Source organism: Somniosus microcephalus, chromosome 1, assembly GCF_052327205.1.
Source record: "Somniosus microcephalus isolate GS21.2 chromosome 1, FLI_Smic_1.0, whole genome shotgun sequence".
Classification (NCBI taxonomy): Eukaryota; Metazoa; Chordata; class Chondrichthyes; order Squaliformes; family Somniosidae; genus Somniosus; species Somniosus microcephalus.
Window position 1 is genome coordinate 354566911 of NC_140987.1, and position 18629 is coordinate 354585539.

General features: G+C 46.4%; 1 pseudogene; it reads left to right on the top strand.

Annotated features, from left to right (window-relative positions):
- LOC147124976 (uncharacterized) overlaps positions 1-16980 on the top strand; it is a 141625-nt pseudogene extending 124645 nt beyond the window's left edge.
- The last annotated feature ends 1649 nt before the right edge of the window (positions 16981-18629 follow it).

The window sequence follows — 18629 nt, forward strand, 5'->3', positions numbered from 1 at the left end:
CAGCTTGTCTTCTTTTCCGCCTCTGCTCCATCTCCCTGTCATGCTGCAGTGTAAGGGGGATTGCAACTAGAGCCCCCATGACTGGGAGCCAGTGGTGTTCGCAGAGGCCTTCCAGTAGCAGCCAATGCCTTCCCAATGTCCAGCAGCACTCCCTGCATACTTTAACAACTTCTGAAATCTATTACAGCAACCCAGGACTCCTACAAACTCTGAAAGAGCCAGTGCAAAAGCAATAATCAACTTACCTGCAATTTGGCTGTGTCCCTTTAAGTTGCGCTGGTGGGGCGGTTCCTCATGCAGCTCAACGCACGTTCAGCTGTGCATGTTTAGGAGAGAGCATTGAATTGTAGGGGGTGGCGTGTGGTGGTGTTTGGCGCGTACGCCCAGTCAGTTATGCCGCTGACTGTTTATGAGTGGTTCAAATCACTCCCACGCCCCTGGGTTCTAGACACCAGACTTAGGTACAGGCGGCGATACAGAAAAGACTCGAGTAGACAGGTGGTTTGGATGTAAGCAAAAACCAAGATTTTATTAAACAGAAAAAATAACACAGTCTTATGGGAAGTTACCAGTGTATAAAATTACAGGCAAATACAAATAACTATACTCATACAGGGAATGGGGAACACACGGCACATCGAGGGAAAACAACTATCTTAACAATCCCCTTATCCTTATCCCACCCCATATACCTAACTAGATTAAGCTATGAGGGGCCAGAATTTATACTCACTAATCAAAAGGGTCTGCTGAACTCAAAATAGCGGTGGGGTTTGGGGTTCGCTCTTGGTGCTCTCTGGAGCCTGCCGTCGTCACGTGGTCTCCAGGTGCTGCAAGGGCGTTGTCCAGGTTCGAGTACCCCAAAGTTAAAGTCTCTGCTTGGGTACTTTGCCTTGCAGGGACGATGGTTCCTCTTCCTCGGCCGACAGTTTGAGTTTATATAAAGATAGTCGCAGGTCAGCTGAGACTGAAGGCCCGATCATTTGAAGCTTGTCTTCAGTCGTCTTCCTCAGCTCATCTCCTCAGTTCGTCTCCTCAGTTCGTCTCCTCAGTTCGTCTTGCCTCCTCGCCTCATCGCGTCCCGCCTAGCCTGGCCTGGATTGTCCGTGTCCGCCCGATGCAGTGCCTGGATGATTCCAGATGGAGTGGGGAAAGGCACAGGTTGAGGCCAGGGGGTAAGCGCGGGATGGGGAAAGGGCAGCAGCCATGAGGGCGAGGAGCAAGGAGAGGCCAGAGAGAAGAGAGAGATTGCTACCCGGGGCCTTCAATTATACTCCTTTCGAAAACCCTTATCTGCGCGCCAAATCAGGTTAGTTCTTTGTCTTAATCTTGGCGGGCTATTTTAAATAATGGTAGCAATCTATACTAACTGTTTTTAGATGGCCGGTAATCGCATCTACTGGCCCGATAATTGACTTGTTTTGTTATGGATGCACCTTGATGGGCCTGTCCAGCCTCGATGGCTTCCTTAATCTGTTCCCGATTATTTATGCAAACTGCTTGATGGCCTTAACTATAGGCCTAACTGGGTTTAGATTTGTCTCCAATTTGATCTAACACATAATTCAAAGTCCTGTCTGGTTTTCAAAATGCAAAGTCTCTCTTCACAGAAGCTGCAGCTTTGGTTTCGATTTCTCCACAAGCTGCCTGTGTTGCAGAGTCCAAGTTTTAAAAATCTCACAGGCTTTCTGCCATGCGGCGCGGACGCCATCTTGGGTACCCTTTTTGATTTAAAATGTACACACAGGGTCCCTTTTATTAATAATAACCTTTGGGAAAATGTAGAAATTTTGCAAATCTTACAGAATGGAGCGGCAACATTGAAAATGGCCGGTCATGCGTCAAATCAGCGTTACACGCTGACTGACATCATAATAGAGTAATAGGGCTCGATTTTGCCACCGGGGTCGGGCTGGGGCATATCAGGTGGTTTTCGTGTCAGGACCCTGACTCTGATGTGATGTGGGAAAAAAGTGCAATTTTCCCCTAATTGGGCACTTGATTTCCAGCGTGTGGGAACCCCTGGCCCAATTAGTCTTTCCATCCTGAAAGTCGCCTCCGATGACGTCATCAGTGCTGCTAGATTTAAGGCCTGCAAATAGCCTTGCTTCTTCTGGAGACTGGAAACGCTTTGGACATTTACCGACCATGCTCTGGTACAGGGAGCAAGTTCTAATAAGGAGGTGCTCTTCCCTTCCTCAGGGAGAAAAAAGCCACCATAACAGACTAAAGCTGTGTGGCTGCAAGTGGCCCAGGAGGTCAATGCCATCTCTATGTGCCGCAGAACCTGGCTGCAGTGTAGGAAGAGGTTTCGTGACATTCTCCGCACAGGAAAAGTGAGTATAACTTTCCCATCGCCCACAACCTCATCCCCATCGGCTCTCCTCACCAGCACTCTGCTTTGCCAACCTCTTCCTCCACATCCCACTTGACACTGACATCCCTGCACCCTTACCCATTCCCTCTCTCTCTATGGCTAAATTCACTTAACTATTCAACCATGCAGCCCTCACACTCCCTATCACTGTGACGCAATGACAACAAATTACAACACACAGGGAGGGACCTTTGTCTCCTTCTAAGCGTCTATGCTATGGATTCTCTACACTCACTCCTTCATTCTCACTCAAACTCAACTTGTGTCCCTTATTGCAGGAAAAGAGAGCCCACAATAAAAGGGAAAGAGCGAGGACAGGAGGAGGGCCACCCTCAGTAGCCCAGCTCACCACCTCGGAGGAGGCGGCCCTGGAAATTGCCGGGATCGAGGAGGATTCCCAAGTGGGGGACGGACAGGCAGGCACATCACAGCAAGCTGGTGACAGAATAGTTTTGCATCTCTCTCATTGACATTGCATGAGTGACTGATAATGATTCTGATGCTCTAACAGATTGACTTATGATCATCTGCATAATAATTCAATGTGCATGCAACCTTTACCTCACATCTCTAACTCTTTCCTTTACTCCCACACAGCACCATCGAGAGCCCCCGTCCCCACTGTCCAGGAGGAAGAGCCTGAGCTTCCAGACTCCTCAGAGGAAGCTACAACCTCTGAGGGTGCTCCATCAGCAGAATTAAGCACACCCTGCACCAGCGCAGACACTCACATCTCGGTGGGATCTTTGGGACATAGAGTAGAGTTGTCACCTGGTGTATCACAACTCAAAAGTGAGCATCAGCAGATTGTGGAGACAGGGACAGCAGTGGAGAGTCCTCGTCGCAGTGGAGAGGACACTCCCAGCTCGGCTCTGCTGCATGTCGACCCTGTGCCTCTGGGTCCATCCAGAAGGAGAGCGGTGCTGGAACTCCAGGAACAGGTGCAGGAGTCTCTGGCAGGTTTTGTCTCCAGGGTCGCTGTGAGTGTGGAGCGAATGTTGGAGTCCATCGCTAACATGAGCAGAGCCTTTGCGGAGGCGTTGGCACATGAACGCATCACCACGGAAAGGATGGCAACCTCCTTGGAAAAGATGGCTACCTCCATGATAAGGCTGGCTACTGTAGAGGAGAGGATGGCTATGGTAGAGGAGAGGATGGCTACGTCCATGGAGGAGCTTAGTCGCCAGGGTATGGAAAACATGGTAATTGTTCAGAATAGACGAACATCTCTTGATGAGCGATGGTCAGCTATTGAGCAAACAAACCAGACCTTCATGCAAGTCCTCTGGAGTAGGACTTCCACTGCAGAAACGGGTCCTCATGGCCCCCCTGCAGTGCAGCAAGGTGCTGTCCAGCCACTTGCTAGCTCTGAAGTGGGGCTGAAGCATGAGAGGGATGTTGGTGGCATACAACAAGGAAGTGGGGGCTCCTCTCCAAGCGCTCACACGACCATGCCACTGCAGAGCCCTCGGTCAGAGCCCCACCAGAGTCTCCACCCAACTGGTATTGGCGTCTCAACTCCTGCACAGCCGCAGGAGCAGCAGACTGTTGCCGAGCCCTCACAGGTTCGCAACCCCAGAGGATGCCCGCCAAAGGTGTCGAGACAGGAGCAGCAAGAAAGTGAGCAAGGGGCCTCCACATCTGCTGAAGCCACAGGGGAAGCACCACATAGGAGCACGCGTAAGAGGAAGACAATGCACAAGTAGCCGCAATGGTAGTCACTTGGGAATAATGTTGAGTTTAATGTTGAAAAGCCATCAGTTGCTTATTGTCATAAAAAATTCTGATGGCAAACTTGCAGTTGTGGCGTGTGTCATTTCGCTAATGGGACTTTGAGGGCTTAGGGCAACTTGCAATTGTCAGTATGATGGTCAGAGTGATAGGAATCCTCAGTTTCTTGGCCATTGTCGATGGTCTGATAACATAAACATAAGAACATAAGAAGTAGGAGCAGGAGTAGGCCATATGGCCCCTTGGGCCTGCTCCGCCATTCAATAGGATCATGGCCGATCTGAACCTAGACCCACGTCCACTTCCCTGCCCGCTCCCCGTAACCCCTAATTCCCTTATCAGCTAGGAAACTGTCTATCTCCGTTTTAAATTTATTTAATGTCGCAGCTTCCACAGCTCTCTGAGGTAGCAAATTCCATTAATTTACTACCCTCTGAGTGAAGAAGTTTCTCCTCATCTCAGTTTTGAAAGGGCAGCCCCTTTTCCTAAGATTATGCCCCCTAGTTCTAGTCTCACCCATCAGTGGAACCATCCTCACCGCATCCACCCGATCAAGCCCCCTCACAATCTTATATGTTTCGATAAGATCGCCTCTCATTCTTCTGAATTCCAATGAGTAGAGGCCCAACCTACTCAACCTTTCCTCATAAGTCAACCCCCTCATCTCCGGAATCAACCGAGTGAACCTTCTCTGAACTGCCTCGAGAGCAAGAATATCTTTTCTTAAATATGGAAAGCAAAACTGTACGCAGTGTTCCAAGTGTGGCCTCACCAGTACCCTGTATAACTGAAGCAAGACTTCTCTGCTTTTATACTCCATCCCCCTTGCAATAAAAGCCAAGATTCCATTGGCCTTCCTGATCACCTGCTGTACCTGCATACTAACCTTCTGTGTTTCATGCACCAGGCCCCCCAGATCCCTTTGTACTGTAGCACTTTGCAGTTTCTCTCCATATAGATAATAACTTGCTCTTTGATTTTTTCTGCCAAAGTGCATAACCTCACACTTTCCAACATTATATTCCATCTGCCAAATTTCTGCCCACTCACTTAGCCTGTCTATGTCCTTTTGCAGGTTTTTTATGTCCTCCTCACTCACTGCTTTCCCTCCCATCTTTGTATCGTCGGCAAACTTGGATACGTTGCACTCAGTCCCTCCCTCCAAATCGTTAATATAGATTGTAAAGAGTTGGGGTCCCAGCACTGACCCCTGCGGAACACCACTAGTCACTGATTGCCAACCCGAGAATGAACCATTTATCCCAACTCTCTGTTTTCTGTTAGATAGCCAATCTTCCACCCATCCCAGTATATTACCCCCAATCCTGTGATTTTTTATCTTGTGCAGTAATCTTTTGTGTGGCACCTTGTCAAATGCCTTTTGGAAGTCCAAATACACCACATCTACTGGTTCCCCTTTATCCATCCTGTTTGTTACGTCCTCAAAGAATTCGAGCAAATTTGTCAAACATAAGAAGGTGCAAGGAAAAAGTGTTTGATTGTGCAGGCTAAGCAAATCTGGCCAAGATGAGAGTGTCCCTTGCATCCCGGGCAGCAATGTGGTCGCGCGCTGGTGCCTTCTGGCCTGTGCAGCTTCAGGTGGGTGAGCAGCAGCTTGGCGCTCCTGTTGTTGCTGCTGCTGTTGGTGGTGCTGTTGTTCATGGTTCTGCTGCTGCCACGGCTGGCCTTCGTCCGAATCTGATGTCCTGGAGGAAAGGAAATAAATGGTTCCCATGCTTCTGGTATATGCCTCAGTTGAGGAAGCGCTCAGTCAAGTTGGCGAGAGGGGTTTCCCAGGAGGTCACACTGGAGATGGGTGTCAGGCTTCAAACTTCCACAACAAAGTGTATGCCTGCAAAAGTTCCCCCAGACCTGAGACAACAAAGTTCTGCCACCTGCAAATGATGATTGCTGAAAACTCCTTTTTAATGGTGGAGCTGCAGCTGTTAGTAAGCAGTCCACTTGTGAGGCCACCAGGATTCACTGGTGTGTTCCAGAGGAGACGTGCAGGACGGAGGAAAAGTGGTAAAATCAGAAAGGCCTCACAAAATGGGATTATAGAGGCACTTAACTGGTTGTTAAGGGCCTGAAGGGCCTATGCCGCCTCTTGGCGGCGGGATGGAAACGGGGTCAGAAAACACGCATTTGGGAAAATTGCTCGGAGGTGGGATGGAGGCCGCCATTTTTTGAGATTTTATCACCTCACACGCCTCCAATCCCGCCTCCTCGGGCCTGGCAAAATTGAGCCCGTAGAGTCATAGAGTTACACAGCACAGAAAGAGGCTCTTCGGCCCATCGTGTCTGCGCTGGCCATCAAGCCCTATCTATTCTAATCCCATTTTCCAGCACTTGGTCCGTAGCCTTATATGCTATGGCATTTCAAGTGCTCATCTAAATGCTTCTTGAATGTTGTGAGGGTTCTTGCCTCTACCACCCTTTCAGGCAGTGAGTTCCAGATTCCAACAACTCTGGGTGAAAAAGCTTTTCCTCAAATCCCCTCTAAACCTCCTGCCCCTTACCTTGAAACTATGCCCCCTGGTTATTGGCCCCTCTACTAAGGGAAAAGTTCCTTTCTATCTACCCTATCTATGCCCCTCATAATTTTGGACACCTCAATCAGGTCCCCCCTCAGCCTTCTCTGCTCTAAGGAAAACAAACCCAGCCTGTCCAGAGGAGGATGCCAAGAAACTCCAGTATGAATTGGACAGGTTGGGTGATTGGGCAGAAGCATGGCAGATGCAGTATAATGTGGATAAATGCGAGGTTATCCACTTTGGTGGCAAAAACAGGAAGGCAGATTATTATCTGAACGGTAATAGATTGGGAGAAGGGAAAGTGCAACAAGACCTGTGTGTCCATGTGCACCAGTCGCTGAAGGTAAGCATGCAGGTGCAGCAGGTGGTTAAGAAAGCAAATGGTATGTTGGCTTTCGTAGCGCGAGGGTTCGAGTACAGGAACAAGGATGTTTTGCTGCTGTTGTACAGGGCCTTGGTGAGACCACGCCTTGAGTATTGTGTGCAGTTTTGGTCGCCTTATCTGAGGAAGGATGTTCTTGCCATGGAGGGAGTGCAGCGAAGATTCACTAGACTGATACCTGGGATGGCAGGAATGACGTATGAAGAGAGATTGGGTCAATTGGGCTTATACTCACTGGAGTTTAGAAGAATGAGAGGGGATCTCATTGAAACTTATATAATTCTAACAGGGCTAGACAGACTAGATGCAGGAAGGATGTTCCCGATGACAAGGGAGTCCAGAACCAGGGGTCACAGTCTAAGGATAAGGGGTAAGCCATTTAGGACAGAGATGAGGAGGAAATTCTTCACCCAGAGAGTGGTGAACCTGTGGAATTATCTACCACAGAAGGCAGTGGAGGCCAATTCATTAAATATATTCAAGAAGGAGTTAGATATATTTCTTAAGGCTAAAGGGATCAAGGGATATGGGGAGAAGGCAGGGACAGTGTACTGAATTTGGATGATCAGCCATGATCTCAGTTAATGGTGGAGCAGGCTCGAGGGGCTGAATAGCCTACTCCTGCTCCTATCTTCTATGTTTCAATGTTTCTGTTCCAGGAGGCAGTCACACCCCTTAGGATAGGGTCTTCTGATTTGGTCAGTGGTCAGGGACAGGAGGATGTGACTGCGAGTGAGGCAGGTATGGGGACCCAGGAGGTGGAGGAGCCTCAGCCTTTGCAATTGTCCAACAGGTTTGAGGTTCTTGGTTGAAAGCAGTGGCTGCAGGGTGGATGAGCAAACTGACCATGGCACCAAGGTACAGGAAGCCATTCAAGTGGGGGGAGTTAATAGGAATGTAGTGGTAATTGGGGACAGCATAGTCAGGGGGATAGATACAGTTCTCTGCGGTCAAGAGCGAGAGTGCAGACGGCTGTGTTGCCTGCCCAGTGCCAGGGTTCGGGACATCTGCCTAGGGCTGGAGAGGAACTTGCAGTGGGAGGGGGAGGAGCCAGTGGTCGTGGTCCATGTAGGTACCAATGACATAGGTAGAACTAGGAACGAGGTTCTGCTGAGAGAGCATGAGCAGCTAGGGGCTAAATTAAAAAGCAGAACCTCAAGGGTAATAATGTCTGCATTATTACCTGAGCCACGAGCAAATTGGCATAGGATAAATAAAATTAGAGAGATGAATGCGTGGCTCAAAGACTGGTGTGGGAGAAATGGGTTTCAATTCCTGGGGCACTGGCACCAGTACAGGGGAAAATGGGATCTGTATCACTGGGACAGTCTTCACCTGAACCATGCTGGGACCAGTGTTCTGACGCGTCATATAACTAGGGCAGTAGAGAGGGCTTTAAACTAAATATTGGGGGCAGGAGATCAAATTTGGGAAGATGTGGCAATTCAAAGATTAGAGACAAGGCAATAGAGAAAGGTATTAATATGGGAAATGATAAACAGTGCGTGACAGGAAGGGATAGAGAGTACAAATCTAAGAGTAAATCAACAGCTAAGGCTAGAGGTTACAAAAATAATAAAAGGACAAAACTAAAGGCTCTTCATCTGAATGCACGTAACATTCGGAACAAAACAGATGAACTGATAGCGCAAATAGAAATAAATAAATATGATCTGATAGCCATTACAGAAACATGGCTGCAGGATGACAGAGATTGGGACCTGAATATTGAAGGGTACATGACATTTAAGAAGGACAGGAAGATGGGAAAAGGTGGAGGGGTGGCTCTGTTAATTAATGGTGATATTAGCACAATAGCGAGGGATGACCTAAGTTCAGGAAACCAGGATGTAGAAGCGGCTTGGGTAGAGATGAGAAATAATAAAGGCAAGAAGTTATTATGTCCGTGTATAATTGAGACACGGACTGCAGGAGTTGATTATAACAAGTCTTTACTGAATGGAGACAACCTGGAAACTGAAACTACAGAAGCCTGCTAGGGCCTTTTATACAGGGGTGGTCACTGCCGGTACTGCAGTCTGAGACCAGTTATTCCCTTAAAGGTACATACACAACAATTCCTCCCCTTTTAGATAAACAGTACATAACATTCATTTAACAACTAAATAATAACTAATTACAATTACAATTACGGTTGCTAGATACATTGGTTGAAGTTAAGCAATTATAAGTTCAGTCTTTGAGGAGGCTTCCTGATTCTGTCTGGATAACGCCTCTTTGGGATATCAGGTTCTTCTGGCAAGGTTGAGTCGGGATCAATGTCGTTGCTTGGTTCGTCTGCTTCCAATATCACCGATTCTGTGGTAGATTCAATTGGTACTTCGGTTTCATCGCCAGGTGTATCAGATCGTGGTGTGGAGTTGACGTTTTCCAGTGACTCTAGAATCTGGTCAGCATGGCGTCTTACAATGCTCTCTCCAACGTCCACGGTATACATTAGAGGTCCTTGCCGTGTACAGATCATTCCTGGCTGCCATTTCTCTGTGCAGAAGTCCCGGGCCAAAACTGGTTGACCTATCTTAAAACTCCTGGTCGGCCTTTCATTCATATTCTGAAACTGCCTGTTCTCCACATCTCTTCTGACGTTTGGCTTAACCAAATCCAAGCGGCATCGTCGTCTTCGATTGAAGAACATCATGGCTGGAGTTTGGTTGGTAACCGCATGTGTCGCATTCCAGTAGGCAAACAAGAAGTTATCCACCTTGTGTTGTAGGGGTATACCTTCATTACACATTGCCTTGATAGCCTTCTTGAATGTTTCAACAAACCTCTCGGCCAATCCATTAGTGGCTGGATGATATGGGGCAGATGTGTAATGCTTAACACCATTGTTCTTTAAGAACCTCCGGAACTCTTCAGACACAAATTGTGGTCCTTTGTCAGAGCAAATCTGTTCAGGCAGCCCATTCCTGGTGAATATGGTTCGTAAGACTGTGATAGTTTTTTCTGTGGTGGTTGAGGACATTTTTATTACCTCTGGCCACTTTGAATGTGCATCCACCGCAATTAAAAACATCGAGTCCATAAAGGGACCAGCTAAATCAATGTGCACCTTTTGCCATGGAGATGAGGGCCACTCCCATGGATGTAGAGGGGCTTGTGGTGGGGCGTTTTGGACCTGCTGGCATCCAGTACAGCTCTTGGTCATCTCTTCAATTTCTCTATCGATTCCCGGCCACCACACAAACGCTCTGGCTAAGTTCTTCATTTTTACCCCTCCCAGATGACCCTCATGAAGCTCATTGAGCACTCTATCCTTCAATTTGGGTGGAATTACTACTCTGGATCCACACATCAAGGTTCCTCTGCACACAGACAGCTGTTCTCTTCTCGGCGAGAATGCTGGCAGCAGTGGTTCACCATGTGCTGGCCATCCCTTCACCGTTAAATCATAGACCCAGGAGACTGTCGGGTCATTTCATGTTTCCTTTTCTATGTTTGCATTCGTCACAGGGAGACATTCGACTATAGTCGAGTGGAATAACTCCACTGGATCCACTGCCAGTTCTTCTTCCACCGTCGGCAACGGTAGGTGCGACAATCCATCAGCATTCCCATGCTGTTCCTTTGTACTCGATGTCATATTGGTGTGCCCCTAGGAACAGGGACCACCTCTGTAGCCGTTGTGCCGTCATTATCGGTACGCCCTTCTGAGGGTTGAAAATGGAGACGAGAGGTTGATGATCAGTTAGTAGAGTAAATTTCTGACCGTGCAGGTAGTGATTGAACTTCTTCACCCCCCACACCAGGCTGAGGGACTCTCTGTCAATCTGGGCGTAGTTACGCTCGGCTGAAGTTAACGAGCGTGACGCAAAAGCTATCGGCCTCTCTGAACCATCAAGGAATTTAATTGACAGTACCGCCCCAATGCCGTAGGGAGACGCATCACACGCCAGTCTTATCGGTAGTGATGGGTTGTAGTGAGCCAATACTTCTCTTGAAGTGATTAGGTCCTTACTCTTCTGAAAGGCCCACTTACATTCATCACTCCATTTCCATGCTACTCCCGTTCGTAGTAGGGCGTTCAGTGGATGCAGAATTGTGGACAAATTCGGCAAAAACTTATGGTAGTAATTCACCAATCCGAGGAATGACCTCAGTTGCGACACATTTTCAGGCGCTGGAGCCTTAACTACCGCTTCAATTTTGTCAGGGGACTTATGCAACCCCTCTTCATCAATCACGTGGCCACAATACGATATCTGTTTCTTAAAAAACTCGCACTTGGGGCGATTGGCTCATAGCCCATGTTCACGTAGTCTAGTGAGCACCTGCTCTAGGTTGGCAAGGTGTTCACTGTCATCTTCACCTGTCACTAGGATGTCGTCCAAGTAACACTGAGTCCCCGGAATCCCTTGCAGGACTTGTTCCATCGCTCTTTGCCATATCGCCGGAGCTGATGCTACTCCGAATACCAGTCGATTATACTGGTAAAGACCTTTGTGAGTGTTTATCGTGAGATACTCCCTAGAGGATTCTTCAACCTCCATCTGCAAATATGCTTGTGCTAGGTCAATTTTTGTAAAACGCTTCCCTCCAGATAGTGAGGCGAAGATATCTTCTATTCTTGGAAGAGGATATTGTACTGTGTGAAGGACTGGGTTCACCATCGCCTTGAAGTCCCCACAGATGCGACCTTCCTTGGCTCCTCAGACTTATTGTTTAACGTTTTCTTCATGACAGGAACGATGGGTATCGCCCACTCACTCCAGTCTACCTTAGATAACACGCCTGCATTCTCCAGATTCTCCAGCTCTGCCTCGACGGCTGGGCGAATTGCATATGCTACCGGTCTTGCTTTGAAAAACTTGGGAATTGCATTCTCCTCTATTTTTATCGAGGCGGTTACGCCTTTAAGAGTGCCCAGTTCTTGTTGAAATACCTCTTTGGCGTCAGCTAAGATTGTTGACAATCGTCCAGGAGTGACGTCGTCATCCTTTTTACCAGCCACCGTCAGTGCCTGAATGGAGTGCCAGTCTAAACTTATCTTTCTGATCCATTCACGTCCCAATAACGGTGGTCCACCATCTTGCAGAATGTAGAGATACAATTTCCGTATTTTCTTGCCGTTGTATTCGACAGGCACCCTTATTTTTCCTCTGGGGTATACTTTCTGCCCCGTATACATCCTCAAGACAATGGATGTCTCTCTCAAGGGTATGTGTGAGAATAGCCGCTCGTAGTCTCGTCGATTCATGACGGTTAGAGCTGATCCTGTATCCAATTCCATTTTGACTTGGGACCCTGCTATCGTGAGGGTGACCCAAATGGTTCGGTGATCCTCTTTTGTGATTACGTTGTGAAGTTTGAGACAGCTTAGTCTCTTGTTCCCAGATTCACTATCGGTCATCTGGTCTTCGGAACTACTGTCCGTCATCTTTTGTACTTTCCTGTACGGTTCCTTAGTAGCCTTTTTATTGTCGTTGGTCTTCTTCCCAGACCTGCAAACTCGTGCAATGTGTCCCATCTTTCCGCATTGCCTGCATATTTTGTCCTTGGACCAGCAGTCCTTCTGGTCATGGTTTGTTCTGCCGCAGCAATAACATTTTTCAAATCCCCGTGTCATTTCGTGGGTGCCGTATTCCTGTGGCTTTTGTTGTATTTCCGCAGCTCCCCTTGCTGCTGCTTCGTATGATACTGCCACGCTGAAAGCCTTATCTAGCGTCAGCTCTTTCTCTGAGAGTAACCTCTTCTGGGTTCCTTCACTCAGGAGTCCACAGACAAATTTGTCCCGTAAGGTATCTGCCAATCCTGCTCCGAACTGGCAGTGCTTTGATAGCTTGCGTAGTTCCGTAAGGTAATCAGCATTGCTCTCATTTTTATGCTGATTTCTCCTGTGGAATTTAAATCTTTCTGCTATCAGCAGCGGTGTAGGATTTAGGTGTTCCTGTAGGATAGCAACAATTTCGTTAAAACTCTTCCCCTTCGGTTTGGCTGGAGTAATCAGGTCCCGCAATAGGCCGTACGTTCTTGCGCCCATTAAATTTAGCAATACCGATGCCTTTTTCTCATCGGCTATTTCGTTTGCCTCGCAATATACCTGGACTCTTTCCACATACGTGGTCCAGTCTTCTATTGCATTATCGAAGGCAGTGATATCGCCAGTCTTTGGCATCTTGAAAATCTACGATGGCGCCTCCCGCGCTTTGCCTTCGTCCCTGATGGATCAAAATGGCGCCTCCCGTGCTTTTCCTTCTTCCCTGCCAAGTTAAGATGGCACCTCCCGCGCTTTCCCGCCGCTGCCGCTGCTGCCAACGCTGTTGCTGGCGATTATATTTATTTTACTATCCTGTAATGGCGATGCCCTATGGTCTTCACGCCTCCCCGATCGCTGCTGCCAACGCCGCTCTCTGTGGTATTTTTATTTTTCTATCGCGCTTCAATATTTGCTCCGTTAATTGAAGAACCATTCCCATCATGGAGCGGACCCTCTGGGACACTTCCCTCCCTCTTCTTAGGTCCGAACGCTGCCCGGCTTCGAAGCACCAGCCGCGCCCTGTGTGCTCCACCTTCTCTCTCTCTCTTTGCTTCCCGACTCGCTGCCCGGCCCAGTTGCAGAGCCACCTGATCGAGCTCTAGCCCGCCGCAGCCCAGGAAGGATCAGTGCACTACCTGCCACCAGCCCGATTAGCTGGGAAACCACAGACTGGAGAACAAAGCCTGGCTCTCGACAGTCTCTCCTGCACTTTTCAATTAGATGATTTGGAGGGCGGTTGCCCACGGTCGACGCCCGTTTCTCGAGTTTCTTTGGATTATTATTTTTTCTTTTTTTTCTTTCTTCTGGCTTCGACCTTCGATAACGTCGTCTGAGGTGCTGCCGAGTTGCAGGTAAGTTCATTTCTTACTCGTCGCCAGTATTATGTCCGTGTATAATTGAGACACGGACTGCAGGAGTTGATTATAACAAGTCTTTACTGAATGGAGACAACCTGGAAACTGAAACTACAGAAGCCTGCTAGGGCCTTTTATACAGGGGTGGTCGCTGCCGGTACTGCAGTCTGAGACCAGTTATTCCCTTAAAGGTACATACACAACAGAAGTCACTTGTGGGAGTGGTGTACAGGCCCCCTAACAGTAACCACATGGTAGGATGGAGTATAAAGGAAGAAATAATGGGAGCTTATCAGAAGGGTACGGCAATAATCATGGGGGATTTTAATCTGCATGTAGACTGGAAAAATCAGATGAGCAAAGGTAGCATAGATGAGGAGTTCATGGAATGTTTTCGGGATAGTTTCTTACAACAGCACGTTCTGGAGCCAACCAGAGAGCAGGCTATACTAGACCTGGTATTGTGCAACGAGATAGAATTAATTAATGACCTCATAGTGAAGGTGCCCCTAGGTAGCAGCGATCATAATATGATTGAATTTTACATTCAGTTTGAGGGAGAGAAGAGTGGGCCCAAGACTAGTATTTTAAATTTAAATAAGGGCAATTATGAGGGCATGAAAGCAGAGCTAGCTAAAGTGAACTAGCAAATTAGATTAAGGGATAGGTCAATAGAGTTGCAGTGGCAGACATTTAAGGGGATATTTCAAAATACACAGAATATATACATTCCAAAAAGAAAGAAAAATTCCAAGGGGAGGATCCACCATCCGTGGTTAACTAAAAAAGTTAAAGATAGTATTAAACTTAAAGAAAAAGTATATAATTGCGGAAAGGTGGGTGGCAGGTCAGAAGATTGGCCAGAATATAAAAAACAGCAAAGAATGACCGAAAGATTAATGAGAGAAAAATTAGAGTACAAGAGAAAGCTAGCTAGAAATATAAAAACAGATAGTAAGAGTTTCTGTAGATATTTAAAAAAGAAAATAGTTAACAAAGTGAGCATTGGTCCTATAAAAAGTGAGTTTTGGGAATGAATAATGGAAAATATGGAGATGGCAGTTGAATTGAACAGGTATTTTGCATTGGTCTTCACTATAGAGGATATAAGTAACATCCAAGAAATAGCTGTAAATCAGGAAATGGAAGGGAGGAAGGAACTCAAGAAAATTATAATCACCAGGGAAGTGGTACTGAGCAAATTGTTGGAGCTGCGGGCTGACAAGTCCCCGGGTCCTGATGGACTTCATCCTAGGGCCTTGAAAGAAATGGCTCGTGAGATAGTTGATGCATTTGTTTTAATTTTCTAAAATTCCCTAGATTCGGGGAAGGTTCCATTAGATTGGAAAATAGCGAATGTAACTCCTTTATTCAAAAAGGGTGGGAGACAGAAAGCAGGAATCTACAGGCCAGTTAGCTTAACATCTGTCATAGGGAAGATGTTAGAAGCTATTATTAAAGACATTATAGCAGGGCATTTAGAAAAGTTCAAAGTAATCAGGCAGAGTCAACATGGTTTTGTGCAAGGGAAATCATGTTTAACCAATTTATTGGAGTTCTTTGAGGAAGTAACATGCGCTGTGGATAAAGGGGAACCGGTGGATGTACTGTACTTAGATTTCCAGAAGGCATTTGATAAGGTGCCACATCAAAGGTTATTGCGGAAAATAAAAGCTCATGGTGTAGGGGTAACATATTGGCATGGATAGAAGATTGGCTAGCTAACAGGAAACAGAGAGTAGGCATAAATGGGTCATTTTCTGATTGGCAAGATGTAACGAGTGGTGTGCCACAGGGATCAGTGCTGGGGCCTCAACTTTTTATAATTTATATAAATGACTTGGATGAAGGGACTGAAGGTATGGTTGCTAAATTTGCTGATGACACAAAGATAGGTAGGAAAGTAAATTGTGAAGAGGACATAAGGAGGCTACAAAGGGATATAGATAAGTTCAGTGACTGGACAAAGATCTGGCAAATGGAGTATAATGTGGGAAAATGTGAAGTTGTCCATTTTGGCAGGAGAAATAAAAAAGAAGCATATTATCTAAATGGTGAGAGATTGCAGAGCTCTGAGATGCAGAGGGATCTGGGTGTCCTAGTGCATGAATCACAAAAGGTTAGTATGCAGGTACAGCAAGTAATTAGGAAAGCTAATAGAATGTTATTGTTTATTGCAAGGGGAATTGAATACAAAAGTAGGGAGGTTATGCTTCAGTTATACAGGGCATTGGAGTACTGTGTACAGTATTGGTCTCCTTATTTAAGGAAGGATGTAAATGCATTGGTAGCAGTTCAGAGAAGGTTTACTAGACTAATACCTGGAATGGGCGGGTTGTCTTATGAGGAAAGATTGGACAGGCTAGGCTTGTATCCACTGGAGTTTAGAAGAGTAAGAGGTGACTTGATTGAAACATATAAGATCCTGAGGGGTCTGGACAGGGTGGATGTGGAGAGGATGTTTCCTCTTGTGGGAGAATCTAGAACTAGGGGGTCACTGTTTAAAAATAAGGGGTCGCCCATTTAAGACAGAGATGAGGAGAATTTTTTTCTCACAGAGGATCGTGAGTCTTTGGAACTCTTTTGCTCAGAGGGCGGTGGAAGCAGAGTCTTTGAATATTTTTAAGGCAGAGGTAGATAGATTCTTGGTAAGCAAGGGGGTGAAAGGTTATCGGGGGTAGGCGGGAAAGTGGAGTAATCAGATCAGCCATGATCTTATTGAATGGTGGAGCAGGCTCGAAGGGCCGTGTGGCCTACTCCTGCTCCTAATTCGTATGTTCGTATGCAAGCGATTCAAGGACTATGCCAATATTTGCAGGAGAATCAAAGACTATGCCAATGTTTGCAGGGGATTCAACGACTATGCCAATATTTGCAAGGGCTTCAATGACTACGCCAATATTTGCAGCGGATTCAAGGACTATGCCAATATTTGCAAGGGCTTCAAAAACTATGCCAATATTTGTAGGAGATTCAAGGACAATGCCAATATTTGCAGGAGAATCAAGGTCTGTGCCAATATTTGCAGGAGAATCAAGGACTATGCCAATATTTGCAGGAAAGCCCCCACACAGAAAGAAATTGAAAACTTATGGTATAAATGATAAAAATAAAGCTGTCTATTTGCAGATACTGGGGAAGGAAATTCAATATTTAAGGAACTCCTTTCACTAAAAAAGGCCACTTTTCGAATACTGTTACCAACACAGCAGCACTTCAGCTTCAGCATTACAATGTCACTCTTCCTGCTGTGGGTTAGAAAGCTTTCTCCAAACCACTTCTCCCCATGATATTGTATGCACTCATGTTTAAAAAAAAAATCAGTAAAAATGCAGAAATAATGAAAAGGATATTAAGGTTGATGTTGACTCATTTTAATTGATTGATCAGTTGAATTTCTCAGACATCATAAAGCTGATGGGGGAGGGGGCTGAAGATAAGCAAAAATCAATGGAGGCAGATTGCCTAAATAATTTGAATTATCGACTAAACTCCCCCATTTACGTTGATTGTCTAGTTTGTTGCTGGCTCTGATGTTGACCTACTTGCAAGACCTAAGTTGGTGTCAAATGAGGGTGACCAAAACATTCTTCAGTCTTTTCTTTGTTCAAATGCCGATGGACGTGCTGTGTATTTGTGACATTTTCTGTCTTTATTTCGCCAGTGTTGCAGAGGTAGCGAATGACACTACGAGACCTTTTTATGTATAACCTTTACCCAGCTTCCTCCCACCAGCTATTTGCTCTTCCCTGATTTCTAAAGCACTTGTAAAGCATTGACCAATTATTGAAGAATTTTTCATGAGTGTTAAAAGCGTTAAATAAAGGTAGACCTCGAGATTGTGAACGGCACAAAGCCTCACTGAATGGGAATGTAGATTGGAGATCTGGGTATGGAGGCCAATGTCCCTGATGGTCCAGATTTGTACCGCTATTGCGGGGCCTTCCGCACTTGATTCTTCTAACTGCACTCCTGTTGAGTGAGACTGCACCAGGAGCATTTGTAGAGCTGAGAAAGAGAAGTGCCATTTTCTGAGGTAAAATATACAAGTCATGGTACACTATTTGATGAATATGTTCCATCACCATTCGGTGGTTTTATGCAAATTATTGAGAACATACTAAAATGGAGGACAGGAGAAGAATAGCTGGTCCATCAAACCTGTCCTAAACAGTCATAGCATAACTTTTTCATTACTTAACCACCCCACCCCGCTATACACCCCGCTCTTCCAACCAGCCATGCAATTTCCTGCAGGAGGAAAACAAATAGGAGATTATCTGTGTGTTATTGTGATATAAGAAAGGTAACAAGACAATGCAGTTTTCTCCCTCACACACACCATTTTCTGGGTGTTTATTTTTTTAATATTTATTCATTCACTGGCTGTGGGCATCGCTGGCAAGGCCAGCATTTATTGCTCGTCTTTAGTTACCCTTGAGAAGGTGGTGGTGAGCCGCCTTCTTGAACCGCTGCAGTTCGTGTGGTAAATCTACTCCCACAGTGCTGTTAGGGAGGGAGTTCCAGGACTTTGATCCAGCGACGGTGAAGGAACAAAAATATATTTCCAAGTCAGGATGGTGTGTGACTTGGAGGGGAACTTGGAGGTGATGGTGCACCTACTGCCTTTCTCCTTAGCTGGTGGGAGGAAGCTGGGTAAAGGTTATACATAAAAAGGTCTCGTAGTGTCATTCGCTACCTCTGCAACACTGGCGAAATAAAGACAGAAAATGTCACAAATACACAGCACGTC